Here is a 15232-nt window from a genome sequence, read left to right as displayed (position 1 = left end):
ATGTACTAGAAAAATATTAGTGTTTGTACTGAGAAATCAGTGAATCGGCAACTCTATATTTACTAAAACAAATATACGTAGAAACATCTGTTGTAGTACTTAAATATAGTATTTACATAGGCAAGTCGTTAGTCTAGAAACAACATTTATTTTTCCTATTAAATGCAGCCATAAATTGGACAGCATTTTATCCGGAAGACAGTCGATTAATTCATTTGAACTGAAACAATATTACCTACAAGGTGGATAGACGATCTGATTAAGGTCGCAGGGAGCCACTGGATGCAGGTCGCTTCCAACCGGCCTATTTGGAAGTCATTGGGGGAGGCCTACGTTCAGCAGTAGACGTCTTATGGCTGGTATGATGATAATGATAATGAATGTCATCATCGTTCATTGCTAAACAAAGGTTCGTCTTCTTAAGCTTCAAAGGAGTTTGCCATTAATCTTCACGATTGGAAACGCGGTTTGGGGATCGCAGCAAGATCGCCCAAAGTTTAAAAGATGCATACATTGTGATTCGTATCCCTGAGATTCGGGACTTTCTTTCGAGAATACGAATTCCACTTAATTCAATAGTTTAGTCTCAACCGTTTACGAAAATCCAGAAAATAATATATGGGTTATATTTTAATTTATATTGGAATTAACAAAGTTCCTTCATTGTATACAGTCATCGGAATTTTGATAAAACGCATGTGTTTAATGTTCAATGTTGTTCACTCGCATTGTTTTGAATGAGTATTTACTATTTAGTTATTTAATACTAATTAAATCCAAGGTTTTGTACCTACCCTTGAACTGTTTTCGACATGTACACACACATATTTTTACAATATAACAAACATTATGTAGGCGCATTCATTTACCTGATCTTTACGAGTAAAACAAACGTTATGTTCAGGCTGGTCATGTCTAACTAACCTAATGCAAGTTACATTTAGATGATTTGGCATTAATTCTTCTTTAAAAAGGCCGGCAAAGCTCTTGTAACTCCTGGGTGTTACGGGTGTCCAATGTCCATGGTGGGTGCTTTTCCACCAGAGATGTCCTATGCTATTCCTACTACTATACTATACATCGCATACTCGAGCTGCGCATCTTCCTCGCACAGCTAGTTTGCGACGGCGCATCTTCATAGCACATCTTACTCGTACCGCTACATAGCTTAGTACCTACTAGTGGAAACGGTCACAAAGTTGCACAACTCAGCTATTATAGCCTTGCAGCATAGCTACATAGTACATCTCTGGTGGAAAAGTACCATATGGTGATCTGCCTGCTTGTTTACCGCCCTGTCCCATAAATCTATTCGTCGTCTTCTAACAATATGTCTTGTGTTTCTATCAGGCGATAGAATTTCCATCAGCCGTCATTCTACTACAACTACCGACCATTTTTCTTTCAAGCATTCCTCACACAATCTACAATACGCCATTGCATTAATATTCAGTTTATTTCCATGTTAACTGAGCGAATAAACTTCCTTCGTTTATTTTTCTGCGGCTCCAATGCAAGTATGAGTCAGTAGTGAAGGACAACAAACAACTCAATTATGATAAACGTCTGCTGACCCAAATAACTCATTGGTGAGAGTATGGCCATATTGCTTATATTTACCAGGGTGTCCACATTCTGGAAAGTCAGGGAAAGTCAGGGAAAAGTCAGGGAAGCTTAAGGTGGTCAGGGAAAGTCAGTGAAATTGAGGGGAAAGGAGAGAAAGTCAGGGATAGTCAGGGAAAATTGAGATTTTTTCCCAGTGATTGTGAAATGAGGGATTTAATTTTATGCTCTGGTCCGACGCTTAATCCAGGCCATAGAAGCATTTTTTTCAGATTGAGAGTAAACTATATTATGATTTTATTGTCATAATTAGATTACTCTATTTTACTACAGAAACTGTTGATTTTGGTTTAAGTCTTATAATTTTACTACTGAAACTGTTGATTTTGGTTTAAGTCTTATAATTTTACTACTGAAACTGTTGATTTTGGTTTAAGTATTATAATTTTACTACTGAAACTGTTGATTTTGTTTTAAGTCTTATGCAGTTTATGCAATGTCTTATGTTATAAAATTGTTAATAAGAAAGAGTTCCTAAGTGATAAATACCGATCTCAATATACAGCCTTGGCCAAAAGTATTGAGCACCTTACAAATTTCGCTCGATCACGGTAAGTATGGGAGAAAACCAAATCTACTGTTGAAGTATTTGTTTGTCGGCTATCTATAAAGATTTAAAAACGATGATTTATGCCGTAGTTAGGAATAAAACATCTGGGTGTAATAAAATGTGTTTTTTACAATGTTTGTATTTATTTGTCAGTTCGCTACCATCGCTCGTTTTGACAACATCCAGTAATCCAGTGCGTTTTTGGTATTTTATTTCAAAGTTTTAGGTATTATAGTTGCAATATGCCAAAACAAAATGAACTTTCTTCAGAAAAACGAGTGGAGATACAGCTTCTGCATGAGCAAGGGAAATCACAAGTAGAGATTTCCAAAACTGTGAAATGTTCGCGCCGATCCTTGCAATTTGCTATTCGGTGATTCTCTGCTACCCGATCACATCAAAATAGACCGAGAACCGGGCACAAACGCATCACCACAGACCTTCAGGATCGTCAGTTCCCGAGAGAGTCGTTAAAAAATGGGAAAAAAATATCTTTAGAGCTCGCTGCTGAGTTGTCAGAACAAAATAAGGAATCAATTTCTGCTCGAACTACTTGTAGAACACTTCAGGAAGCTGGTCTGAAAGGCTATAAAGCCAGAAAGAAGCCGTAGCTCTCCGACAACAACAAAAAAATCGGTATAAATGGGCCTTGCAACACCGACCTTTCAACGCTGAAGAGTGGTCAAAGGTTGTGTGGTCAGACGAATCAAACTTAGAGGTAAGTAACTATATTTAATGTCCTAATAAAATAATATAAAATGATTTAAAACCCAAACGCATAGAGGAAGTTCTTTTGTTTCCCGGAACTCAATATTTTTCTCTTTTTTGCAGATTTTTGGTACCCCTGTTGTGACCCCTGTACGTCGCCGGGTGGGCGAAGAATTTAAGCCAGAGTGTGTGGTACCAACCGTAGAACACGGTGGTGGTAGCATAATGGTCTGGAGTTGCATGACCGATTCTGGAGTTGGCGAATTGTTCGTGTGAAAGGGCCGCATGGACTCTTCTAAGTACATAAATGTACTAGAAACTGCGTTCCTGCCTTCATTCACGAAACTTTTCGGCAACACGAACATGGATAGTGTTAAATTCCAGCAAGATAACGCACCTTGCCACAAATCTGCCCGCCCTATGACATGGTTCCGGGAAAATACCATAGAGCTTCTTGACTGGCCTGCCTAGTCGCCAGATCTAAACCTCATGGAATATTTATGGGGTTTATTAAAGCGTAGAGATAGGCGCCACACAATTAACACAAGAGAAGATTTGAAACGCCACATGTGCCTAGAATAGAACGCGATTACTGCTAAAGACTGTAAAAATCTTGTTAGCTCTATACCAAAAAAATTAATTCTGCTGTAATTAAGGCAAAGTGTGGACCTACAAAATATTCATTTTCAATTAATAAATAGTAAAATAAACATTTAAAAAACGTTTTGTTTTGTTTCTATTTGATATTCCACATAAAACTCAAAGATTTCATGGGTGCTTAATACTTTTGGCCAAGGCTGTATTTGCTATCTATACTAATATTATAAAGCTGAAGACTGAAGAGTTTGTTTGTTTGATTGTTTGTTTGTTTGTTTGTTTGAACGCGCTAATCTCCGGAACTACTGGTCCGATTTGAATAATTCTTTTTGTGTTGGATAGTCCATTTATCGAGGAAGGCTATAGGCTATAAAACATCACGCTATAACTATTAGGAGCGAAGAAATAAAGGAAAATGTGGACAAAGCGGGGGAAATTATTAATTCTTGAGGGCTTCCGTTGCGTGCGCTGCGAAAATGGTTCAAGATACGAAAATTATATGTATGAAAGAATTATTCCTCTTAAAATAATCTAAAAATAAGTCCGCGACAGTATATGTCTATCTTTTAGGATTTACTTACTAGAATCGTTTTTACGGTAATCAAACTGGGTCGAAATTAATGCATTATTTGTTAAGAGTTGTATTAACGAAAAATATTAATCTTTATCGAAATAAATGTGTTGTTCATTAAGAGTATTTAATTGTGAACAAAATTGTCTTTGACATCACTAAACTTCGATAAACATCTTAGAAGATATTACAATTTTAAAATAACTCCGATATAAAATTCACCCGCGCCGCATGATGTGCGAAACACGACGCTGCCAGGAGGAGAGGCATTGTTTGCGAACGACGCGGAGCCTGGTGTAGCTATACTCAAAAAAAATATAGTCTTACTAACGAAGTAAAACATTTTTTGATCATTGACCATCGAAAGCGTTTGTTTACAGCGTAGAAGGGCAAAAAAGCGGTTTACCACACGCCCACATTTTATTGTGGCTGTCTAACAAAGTACAACCAGATTCTACGTATAGTGCAATAATATCGGCTGAAACATTTGACAAACAAAAAAATCCAATTCTTCAATTTATTGTCATAAAAATATGATAGCGTATAAAAATATGGTCCTTAAGGATTTCATAACCTTGCGTCACCATGTATGAAAGAAAACATTTGTTCTAGAAAGTACTTTTTTTTTTTTTTGGAAGGGGGAAAATCATCCGTTGGCTACGCCTGCCTTGGGTGAAGCGAGAAGGAGTGTAGAAATCACTCCGTTCTGATTTGAGCCCCGACTCAAATAAAAAGATTACCGGGGCCCCGGTACGCACGGGTCTGGTTTTGATCGGGCGACGAGCTACTCTTACTCGCCGTCCGCAGACCCGCACTTACGGTGGCCGGGGATCGTCACGCGATCCTCAACGCCCGGAGTGTCTTCTGCGGCGGCTGGGGCGTGATGAGGATCGTTCCCTCATGCGCTCCGCCTCCTCCTTAGCTAGGATGACTGCTTCGAGAAGGGGGAGACGGCGTCCCTTTCCCCCTCGCTCCGCACCTTGGCCTGAACTAGACACGGACGTGAGAGGTTACCGTCGCCATTCACATCCCTAAGGACATGGCGATGCTCAGCACATGCAATGCACACCGCCACTGTATGCCTGTATGTCCTCGCAATGACGACACCCAGACGAAACGCCCGGGTGTTTCCTCCCGCCGAATTCGAAACAGGTACCAACCGAAACTAGGTGAGGACGCAGTGAGTCTTCTCAAGCCACTCTTCAAAGAGGGGACTTACCACTGCTATAACGCGTATGGAGCGAGCCCATCTAAAAAGTACCCTAGGAATTTTATTTCTGAAACACAAAACGGGGTGGCGGTTACCCAACCTATAGGCGCAGGTTTCCGGAAAACAGTGGAAACACATATAGTATAGAAATGAGTGTGGATTGTTCCTTATAATCATAATAAAGTGCTATCACGAATTTTCAATGCACAAATTAACCGTGGGGAACAGCTATAATTTATGAAGCTGAGAAAGTTGTTTGCAAAAATAAATATAATGCCTAAAATAACTATTCCACGCGGACGAAGTCGCGGGCACAGCTAGTATAAAATAAAAGAAATTAAAATATTACCTGTATGCAGTTTTACTCAACTTATAAACTACTTTACAAATAAAACATACCTACTTGAATGATTAGGCCGTGTTCAAACCAAACTAACTGTAAGCCGCCGAATGTGAGCAGGCTTACTATGAGTCCCAGTGTACTAAAGAACATGTAATAACGTATTGTCGGTTATATGTAAACGAAAAACTGAATATGTATGGAAATAAAAGGAGTTACAGTCAGTTTGGTTTGAACACGGCCTAAATTTGGTCAGGGAAATTTAAAAAAATGGTCAGGGAAAGTCAGGGAAAAGTCAGGGAATTATTTTGAACATTAGCTGTGGACACCCTGTTTACGAACAAGATATTGGGAACATTTACTTATGTAATCAAACAATCAATAAGTCATGAAATAAGGTACCAACTAAATGTATAAATAGTCACCCTGTAGCTTCGCTTTTTACTTATCCATTCGTAAATCGTATGACAATCTGTTTAGGAGTTTCTGAGTTTTTAGCGAATTGAAACGAAGTGGAACACTTTATTATAATAGGTAAAGAAGGATATGTAAGCACAGTCGGCACAAGCATTTGATAAGCAATTTTTAGGTGGGAAAATCATCCAATGAATCTTGGGCGAGGCGAGAGGCAGTGTCAGACTCTCACTCACTAAAACTACCCCGTTCCTACTCCTGCTTTTCGAACCGGAGCCCCGCTAGGTAGTCCGCAGCATCATTTGATAAGCACTTTAAATAATGAATGATTTCTTAGATGTCCAGAAAACTACCTACTAGACAAATCAAATCATACAAATAACCAGAACTTTTAGTTTATATGTTTCTATTAAGAATAATAGGTATTAGTTATGTTCGCGAGTTACTGAAACCTGTTATTGGAATCTAGGAATTAGTATCTAAGTGCGAAATTATAGATATCAATTTACTAGTTTTTAAACGCAGTAAGTTGTAATTAACGATACCTTAAGTAATGGTTTCTCATTTATACACTCTATATTTAATACATAATTATGTCCCTTATTCAGTGAATTACCTTGAACTTACTATGAACAGGTCTATTACCTCGGTATCTGGCATTTAGGCTTCAAACATCAATCATTGTGTGCTTTGGAAAGGTGTGGTCATATTTTAAGGGTCAATGTACTTTTGTAGGTATGCGTAGTACCATGTACTGGCTTGTGGTCAACCGCTAATGGTAGCAAATAGCGAGCAAAAAAAAAAAATGTTAGCTGGTTCATGTGTAGTCTGGTGGTTAGCGCGTACAAAGGGTACTTTTGATATGAAGAGCCTTGCAATATCTGTAGTGTGAGTCAGTCCTAGAAAAATTCATGTTAATTTCTTTTCTTTTATCCTTGATTTGTTGGGTAAATGGAAAAATCTGTCACCAGGCCTTTAACCTGTTACAGTTAAAAACAACTTCTTGGTATATCATTTCCTAAATTAACAGTGACGTCTTTGAAAGGGTTTTAATGTGGACGATAGCCACATAATATTAGCGTTTAGGTACCTGCTTCAAACATTAAAGGATTAAGGTCTAAACAGGAAAAGCAGGTTCCTTGGGTAATTTAAATGTATTGGTCTGGTCATTGGGACATCGAGATTCCATTGCTGGATTAAAGTAGAGATATTGGTACTGCTACGGACAAATCAGTAGATTAGGTTATTAGTGACTTATGACATTAGCTCCATTTGATACAAAACGTGTCAAAATTCTATGTCTTGTAAACAAATCTACCGGCCGTTTATTGAGACTGGCCATAAAACTATTGACGCAATAGATAAATGAAACAATCGATTTATGTGAACATTTTCCTTTTAAATCAGTTCGAAATGTTTTCTCATCCCAATTGGTCTCATGAAGGAAAACTGTATTGTGAGTCATGTGTGAGTCACTGTGTAAAATTCTTGGGGATAGCACTAGAGAAAATTGAGGGAAAATCTCAGGGAAATATGAGTGTTATCTTAGATGAAAAGGGGTTTTTCTTATTATCACTTTCCTGTGACCTCACTCCATTTAACTACGTTAGAAAAGAACTAGGAAATTATAAGGAAACAAAATACAAGGAAGTAGTTCCATTGAAAATGCGCGAGTAAACACTTGATCACGTTTAAAACTATAAAATTTTATCTGGTTTTCCGAACAACTCGCATTAAAATACATCAAGGAAAGAAATGTTAATAACCTCGCAGCAATGCTGTATTCGTACTTGATTACAATTAGCGTTATCGCTAATTTCTTAACGCAGAACAATGATCTAATTGAAAGCATCGATGGGGTTCTGTTTAAAATGGCCTTTACATAATTAGTCCGTTTTTAAACTGACATGGTCACTAACACTATTATTAGAACTTATGACGGGATATTTACCATGCATACCACGAATAAACATGGTAAATATCCCGTCATAAGTTCTAATAACATAATTAGTCTGTTTCCATCCACTGCCAGACGTAGCCTAGCCTCTTCATTGAGTTCTTCGCATCCTACCATTACCAACCATTGCGAATATCTACAGTCCATCTAGCTGAAAGCCCTGCACTACGATTTTCTTTTTTTTTTAAGGTGGGAAAAATCATCCAATGACTCTTACTGACTGAGCCTCTTACTGACTAAAAACCCCACGGAGCCCCGGTAAACCCGTTAGGTAGTCCGCAGCTTTGGTACTACGTTTGCCTAGCCGTGGTTTTCCTTTCCAAGCACAATTTATGATACAATCCTACCTGTACTTCAAGTTGTCTCGTTGCGCCACTTTCATCGACGACAAATAGACCACTGCCACTTGTGTTTTGCTTAGTCCAAAGGCTAGTAAAATACAGAAGACCAAGAAGTTTGTTTTTATTTAGATTCAGACAAATTCATTGTCTAGTGCTATGTCTAGTCTATGTCTAATTTTAATTGAAACAATCATTTCCTCATTGGTTTGTATCACCCTTAGTACAAGTATGCTTGACGTTTAAAGTAATCGATACGAGAGTGCATTCGGGTTTATGATGTTTATTTCATATGGGTTTAGTTGGGTTCTTCCAGAGGGCCAATCAGTGCGCCGTATGCGCTCTCTAAGGGACTTCATGAAGTACGCCTTATGAAACACATCAAGTTGATCATTGCTTTTTATTTGACTCATCTCATTTCTTTAGTCTTCATGGTCCAAGATTACGTCTTGCATGAAGTAAGTCTTCTGATTTATTCATGTAATCTCATTCGGTACTAGCACGAACGCCTTCCTTGCGTAGAAAGTTCATTATTTTATTCTGGTCTCACCCTTTCTAATAGCCTAGACTAGACTATCACTGGCGTAGAACTGAATATAAACATATTAATATCAAGGCTTAAACAAGATTCTTGCCATACCATTTAATGTCATAATTAATGCAGTATAAGTGTCAGAACCGTGTCTCTAGTTTCATGGGGATTTTACGACCGTCTATTTGGGAATTTCGATTTCCATTAGCAAATTGTCTCTATCAAATGATATTAATTGGTTATCTAGAATTGAACTAATCTATTACATTTTGTTTTCTCACGTAAATTAATGGAGAATAGCTCTACTAGTCTCGAGTCACAGAGGGACTCTTCATCATGAGCAGCGTGCGCAGACGCGGCGACGTCTAGTAGACAGCGCGACGTCGCTGCGTCTAATTCCGCGTCCCAAGTTAATTTGGTATACTTAAGTTCAAATGTAATGAAGGGTTTAGCAGACTCTTTAATTAATACCAAGGTGATAATCTTTGCCTCTTTCAACCTCTCAGTTTAAGTCACTATTCTTCCTCCTAATGTTTTAAAGATTTGATTTCGATGTGTGAATAAACAGTTTACTTAAAGTGTTTTGTTTAGTTTACACTTCATTTAACGTGTCAGTTTTGACACTATTTATTAATGTTATACTGACACATTTACGAGTCTTGCATAAACAAGTTTTTGTAGATATGATGCGAAGTAAATACAGACTTGTGTCATGTCATTCCGTCGCGTGTTTCCTTGCAAACAATTGACTCACGACGACCGGAAAAGAGGAAAGATGGGATTTTGGTGATCATGTAAACCTATTTGTAATATCTGACATTTTGACGAAATTAGAAATTGTTCATTCGAGCACTGGCAATACTGTAAGAAACGGAATGAACATATAGCAGAATTAAAAACGAAACACACCTGCTCCGCGTGTCATACTCATAAATCTCTCCAATAACAGGCCATTAAGCTCGATCATCACCTCTTTGTATCTAACCACACGATTGAATAGTATTGTCATTATAGTTAATGACCAATGGACGTTGTCAATTAATAACCTACCTTTCAGTAGATTTGGCTTCTAAACGTAGAGGTTTGATGGACACATTTTGTATGGAACTTATGCTAAAATTCATCTTTTCTGGGTACTGTCTACAAGTCTACTGGTAGATAAGTTCTTAAGTCTAACCATTAATGTATGGAAACAAAGCACCAATGAAAATAATTTCATAAAACAATGTCGGTCAACTAGATGTGCATGTGTAACGGGCGGGTTCAGACCTAATTAGTTGTTACGAAAACCGATCGACTAGCAACGTGACCGCGACGGTGCGTCACGAAGTAGATTGTGACAGAAGGACTGTTCCCCAATTAAATATATCGGTTCCATTTACATAAAGATTACGTCACACTTGCCTTTATTGGTAGAGATGTAAGTACTTTATTGCGTAATTTATTCGGCACTGCTATTGAAGTGTTCTGTATCCTTAGTACGAGTTTGCTTTACGTTGAACGAAATCGAAACGAGATTGCGTTCGGCGCTCTGATTGGCCGGCTTGAATGAACCAACCAATTAGAGCGCCGAACGCAATCTTGTTTCGATCTTGTTGAACGTAAAGCAAACTTGTGCTAAGGCCCCTGAAGTTAAGTATGAATGAACTATGGTCTTATGCTCATCACCATCATCAACATCTTTCATCAATCGCTAACTTTGATCTTCTAATATAACAAGGGAAACGAATTTCTTGATACTGAGTAAATAAGTTTTTTACATTTATTAGGTAAATGACATTTGCCTAAATTCTCTTTTTCTTCATAACTTCGATGAATTCCGCTTTAGCTAATGTATGTCTGTCTCCGGAAACTCTTATATTACTTTTCTTTGGCTTTATGCAATTATTGCGATCTACAAGCTCTTGAGGTAGATTTCATGAACATATTACAATCATAAGTTATTTTCTTTCTCAATGTCTTTTCCAATGCCATGTGTTGTTAGTGCTCCAAATGTAGTTAAACTTCTTGCTCCCATTTTTAGTGGAGACACGGCTCACACAACTGTACAGTGATACTATGTTTAGCATTAATTGCTGCCATTCAATTTAAATATGGCGATCGTTTTGATTTGCAAGGTAATTAACGGAGGGATATTTTATGGGCCTTAGGTAAGTGGAGTTGTAAATGTTATAAATTGTACCCCTCTGTCTAGAAAGGTCAACCGTTAACAAGTTTCTTTGATCCTCCATTTGGTTGGTTAGCCTGAAGAAATGAGATTTTAGGGTTAATAGATTTGCTATAACTATTATTAATCTATGACCAGAGATCTCACATGAGTATTCTCGTCATATATAGGTATGAGATCTCTTTTCTTTTTCACTGACTGAAAACCACCCCGTTCCTTCTCCTGCATTGAGCCGGAAACCCGGTAACCTGTTACGTTGTCCGCCGCTCTGGATTGGGCATCAGCCCTAATGATATCTCTTGTCTTTGTCTCAAGATGTACCTAGTAGATTATTTGAGATCTTAAACATTTAAAACGATATACTTGGCTCGTTGGTAGTGGTGACTTCCATTGCTAGTCAAATCATGTCATGTTGAATGAAAGTAGACCCACGAATGTTACCTTGCCCTAATGTTTCTTTAAACAAATAATCAACCACTCTTATCAGGCAGCATATAAATTACTAATTTTAATTATCAATGATTAAATAGATTGCAACTCGAATGAGTTTCATTAATTAACCAACCTCATTTAAATGCATTTATGACAAACCAGTTACCTTGTTCATTAAAACGTGTACGCATGTTTTGTGGTGTCGCCTAGCCAGCTAATTGCCTTGTTTACATCTGCTTGTATGATTCTACGTGTGTACGAAAAATTCCGACATTAAGACTTGTTATTTCAATTAAGAATCAAAGATCGAGTAGAAAAATCACTGGATCGATAACGTGTAAAATTACCTACCTACGTAACTTTATCAAGAGCCCGTGATATTCCACTGCAATACTATGGGTATTCTTTATATATTTGTCATGGTTTACTATAACTGCGCAGGTGACTAGGATTTCGGGTCCGATTCCCGGATTGGACAAAGATCAGCTGGGCGTTTTTCAGTTTTTTTGGACGAAAATTTCTCAGTAGTAGCACGGAGTCCGTAATAGGCTCATTTTCTTTTTGTACTTTGTGCAGTGGCATTACGTGCCGTAATGTGCACCTCTGCCTACATTTTCAAAGATAAAAAGGCGTGACGACAACGTTACGTTACGTTACTATAATCTCAATGCTTGACAGGTGGGTTGAAGATAATTCTTTCGCGAATATTCCCAAAACATTGCTCAATATTTACAGAAATCCGCAACCTTCTCGTTTCAAATTATAAAACATCTACGTAAACTATAAATTCGAACACTAGATTCCAATTCCACAATACTATAAAATTAACACGATCTATTAGAAACTGCGGTTAGATCACGAATGGAGCGGCCAAATGAAGTTATATTCGCGTGATTTGTGGCACTTATAAACTGGAACGCTCGCTTGCCTCGCTATCTACACGATGTTCACTAAATAATTTAACGAAGACTTGTATTTTAGATGCTTGGTGTTCAATCTCAGGTTTTCTATGGGATTAGGGACATTTTAGCAGAGCACCTGAGGTTAAATCTTCAGTGTTGCCCATTGACCGCAGTAAAAGAGAAATTGCAAATCGTTGTTTATTTTTTGAGGCTAAAAACGACACGGAGTGTTTCCTCGGTGCAGTATTTTTCATTCAGTATTTATTATTTATTCAGTACTTTTATTTGTACTTATTATTTGGTAAAAGTGCAAATGTCCAAGTAAATACCTATTCCAAAAATACAACAGAGATAAATCGTATCGGAAATATTTGAAAAAATCTTCCAAAGACTAACTACTTAGTGCGTCAATAAAGATTATTTAGCCTCATTTTTATCTCGAACATATTTGTATTTAGATATGTCGTAGCATCACAATGTCATAATATTAGTTTTGTGAATACAAATGACATTTACAGCTCAATTTTATGAGGAATCTTTGTTTACGGATTAGACTTTAGATTCTCTAACCATAAATATCACCTATCTTCCTAGACGCTGTTTTCTAATGCTACTGCCACACTACACTAGGCTGCCCTTAAAATGCAATAACAATAATCATTGTGATTGTTAACAAAAATATATTAAAAACGTGGAAAATGACATATTAGAAACAAAAACAACTACACTGGTAATCAGTACAGCTGATACGGGCTGAGCACGTGTGTTCTAGTCACTAATTGCAGTGCATGTGTCATGTTTGTACAGTCGACAAAATGATACGGCACCTTGTTTGTTGATGAACCGAGTCTCTAGTTCTCTACCGTGTTATGAAACAAAGTATGCTTTATCTTAATTAGTTGGTTTATATGCTAGTGTGTAACATATTAAAACTTTTAGCCCTGAAGGGGAACATGTTATAATGTGTCTTTCACACATGATCGTTGGGACATATTACTGTATTAATTAATGTAGATCACGCTGTATCTATGGATGCATGCAAATCGACCGCACAAAGGGTTGCCGGGGTTCAGGTTCGAAGAGTAGGAACGAGGTGGTTTTAGTCAGTAAGAGTCTGCCACTCACTATTGCCTCATGAAATGCGGGAAGAACTTTGGATGATTTGCCCCTATTAAAAAAGATTGGTATTACTGAACGCCAAAAGACCCAATTCTAGGATACTTTAATCAGCACATAAGTCATCGGTGACGGATGTTAATGAAGGAATTACCTTTGACGGTTTTTATGAGGCAATTCACGTGATGATATGACGTCGGCTGTAGCCCACTAACAAAGTAAAATTAAATTACATATGGAAGGATATCGAAAGTACTTTAAAACATAAAACACTTCCCTCTTCAAAGTTCTGGCAACTGTTATAATCACGGAACAATAGGAATCACCTTGTTAATGCGTAGTGCATATGTATGCATTATCATAATTATGTTGCCTGCATACCAAACATAGGCTATGTGTGCTCGGTACACATTGTTGTTATCTATGTAATTATGAGTAAATAATGCTACGTGTGTATACATAATACTTTTGTACTTACCACTTAGATAGCATTTGGGACTTCCTTCTAAAGTGTTTCCAAGGAACTTTGTTAAGTACTTTCTTATAGTTTAGCAAGAACTATTTGTAGCAGTCATAGGTCCAAGATATACCCGGGTTCATAGATATACGGAAATGAATGACTTTTTAAGTGCACCAGTTTGTACTGATTGCAATTGCGCATTGCTGTACGCTGTACAAACTCTTCTCACTCTCGGTGTTTTATAATCCTTATACTTGGGGATCCTCAGATCGGGGATCTAGTTTACCGACAAGTTTCGGTGCTACTGCTGGTCACGCAATACCTAATCCTAACGATATTCCTCGGTTTATCCCATTTTTAACAGGTCTTTGTATCAGGATCCTGAGTCCTCACGTGGAATAAATATTTATTTTAACTTTTTAGGATAGATGGGCATAAAGACACACGCTGCGCCCACCATGCAGTCGACTTCTTACTTTAGTTATACTCTTCTAGTTTTAAGTATAATGTGTTACTAATCCGTTTTAGCACCGGCTAAGACATGATTTGGTTCACGAAGCACGTGATTGTGTGACTATGACTAAGCCATGTCTGTGTCTGCATAGCAATATTAATTACAGTTCCTTAGTGGCAAGACACCACTTACAAATATTCTTTGTTCTATTTTCCTGGTCTTATTTCCTAGAGTATTGCGTTAGTTACCATCATAATGTGAATATGTTATAGATGTAGGTAATAATTTATTATGTGATAATAGCTTTACACACATAAAATACATGATTTAATAGCTATTTAATTAGTTCGGGCTTAGATCCCATGCTACGAGCTCATTAAAACTGATTGCATTTGTGTTTAACAAGCACAACATGAGCATAACATAACATCAACAAGAAATACTAGAAAACTCATAATATAACTGACGGTGAATACACACTGTATAATGGCTATAACATTAACAAACTTTATACAAAATTCATTTCAAATCTAGTTTGTTAAAAGGCACATATTAAAACTGATTGCTGTGGCGCAGTGCTTAACGCAGTCCTTTTTGGCATCCAATGCGGAAAGGCTATTAACTAGTAGAGTAGTTTTGTACGACTCTTATGTTAACACAAATTAATGTACTAGCGCTGTTCCTCTCTATTTTCACAAATATACGGTGAAACTTTTAAATCACATAACTACACGTGTGCTTGGCATTAACGTTTGACCTTTATGCCGATGCCCTATCCTTGCTAATGTCGCGTGCACACCGGCTGATGGGTTGTTAACCCGCCACCCGCTTGTGTACCACCCACCTTAACCTTAGCTGAAT

General features: G+C 37.5%; 1 protein-coding gene across 1 annotated transcript in view; it reads left to right on the top strand.

Moving 5' to 3' along the window:
* LOC118270289 (lateral signaling target protein 2 homolog) overlaps nt 1–15232 on the top strand; it is a 58954-nt gene that overhangs the window by 26004 nt on the left and 17718 nt on the right. The window lies entirely within an intron of this gene.

Source organism: Spodoptera frugiperda, chromosome 13, assembly GCF_023101765.2.
Source record: "Spodoptera frugiperda isolate SF20-4 chromosome 13, AGI-APGP_CSIRO_Sfru_2.0, whole genome shotgun sequence".
NCBI lineage: Eukaryota > Metazoa > Arthropoda > Insecta > Lepidoptera > Noctuidae > Spodoptera > Spodoptera frugiperda.
Note: the sequence above shows the minus strand (reverse complement) of the source record. Positions and strands in the feature narration are given on the sequence as shown.